Source organism: Cucurbita moschata, unplaced genomic scaffold (genome assembly GCF_002738365.1).
Source record: "Cucurbita moschata cultivar Rifu unplaced genomic scaffold, Cmos_1.0 Cmo_Scf01118, whole genome shotgun sequence".
NCBI lineage: Eukaryota > Viridiplantae > Streptophyta > Magnoliopsida > Cucurbitales > Cucurbitaceae > Cucurbita > Cucurbita moschata.
The window spans coordinates 1-1,750 of record NW_019269634.1 but is presented as its reverse complement, the minus strand read 5'-3'; the positions used below and the strand labels follow the sequence as shown (position 1 = coordinate 1,750).

Sequence of the window (1,750 nt, the reverse complement as noted above, 5' to 3'; positions counted from 1 at the left end):
TAGACCTTTTATTTAAACCCATAGAGTTCCTTTTATGCTAACCTGTGTTGGACTGGTGCCTTACGAGTGGCTACCTCGGCATGGGTATGAGATTATCTGGGGTCTTGCCTAGGAAGTGAGCTGCAACCCCCTAGACCCATGATAATCCCCCTGTATTTGGGAGGGCTACCTCCCCTATTCCATCCAGCTAAACGGTCAATTACGACGTGGGTATCCCGTTTCCCATACTAAACGGCTATCGAGCAATCGAGTCCTGATCAGGAACCCGCTGGTCCCCCACGAAGCTATATCACCATCCACACACAAGTAGCCTAAGGGTACTCTAAGGATGTTTCATGTGCCGTGATGGTCTGTTAAACTAATAGGAAAAGGTTATGTCTATCCCTTGATGGCTTGTCGCTCTAACCATAGTCTACTAGTCTTATTCATAAAGGTGGCCATGAAAATAACCGAGTACGTACATAACTAATATCCAAAAACCTCAAACACATTTCATGCAAAGTAATCATACAAGCTCGACGGGGTGATAACATCCATCAACTCCCGGAGCACAGAGTTCGCAATTTTCCCATCCTCCATTCAGCAAAAAGATATACATATGCATGAAATAAAATGGGAACTAAAAGCATATAAGCAGTATCCAAGTAACGCTCATAACAAATCACAGCATACATCTTACTTTCAATAATCTATTCCTCCAAGAACATTACGGAAAGCTACAACCTAAGGTAATTCAAACTAGCATGCATGCATCCCAAGCGGTTCCTACAAGTATTACTTCCTAAATTCCGTGTGGCGACTTACTTGGATGCTACGTGCCCTTACGCAGCGTTTCCACACACTTGGCGTATCGAGAGGGGGTGATTTTTCCTCAATAAGGTCCTATTTCATACAAACAAATGGAGTTAGGATATGAATCAGGGGGAAACTAGGGAAAACAGAAGTCGTTCGGGCCAAAAATCAGCTTACACGCGCCTCCACGCGCCAGTCTCACGCCGGGGAGCAGCCACTCGCAGATCCCACGCGCGAGTGTCACGCGCCCAGAGATTTCTGCAGTCGCGGGTCGCGGGTCGCGGGTCCGGGTCGCGTAGCCAGAGACGCGTGTTGCAGGAGAGCTGGAGCCGCGCTTTCCCAGGCGGCGCTCGACGCGTGTCCGGGGGCGATTGGCGCACGCGGCCCTCTAGCTGGTTGCCACGTGGTACGCCGGCGGTTTTCTCCCTCCTCCTAGCAGAGAATCAAAGTTTTCCGGTTAGTTTCCGAGGTACTCTCCATTTTCTGTTTTTCGATTCTCAATCCAAACAGAAATGGTTTCTTCAACAACGATTTAGATCATCTATCTACCTACGTGCTAGTATTTCTTTCTTGATTTTGTTTAGTCATAAGGTGAGTTATGAGCGTCGGAAAGAGTCCGGTCAAATCCTTACCGTTCTTGGGTAGTCTCTCCGATCTCGTCGTTTCGTCCGTTTTCCTCACCAAGATCAGCGGCGAATCTTCCCTAGAAGAAGGTAGTAGACTTAATCATTCTACTCCTCAACAAAGATCCCAGATCTGGAAGGTATAGTTCGAAATCTTACCTTGGGTTTTTTTTTTGTTTCTGATCTTGAGGGAAGAGGAGGAAATCTCCACACGAGTTCTTACTTCACTCCAAGAAGGGCTCCAGAGTACAGGTCTTAGTAGGGAATGGATCCTATAGGCGACTCTCCGACGGAAACTCCGGCAAATCCGTTCTCTCTCTCTCAAACCTTCTCTC

The 1,750-nt window shown here is 47.5% G+C and overlaps 1 long non-coding RNA gene across 1 annotated transcript; it reads right to left on the bottom strand.

The window, feature by feature from the left end:
- LOC111440703 lies at positions 1–1,744 on the bottom strand. Its single transcript, XR_002710009.1, has 4 exons — positions 1,575–1,744; positions 1,425–1,495; positions 970–1,224; positions 1–882 (listed from the first exon to the last, which is right to left on the bottom strand). It is a non-coding gene; the product is annotated as an uncharacterized LOC111440703 (long non-coding RNA).
- Between the last annotated feature and the right edge of the window lie 6 nt (positions 1,745–1,750).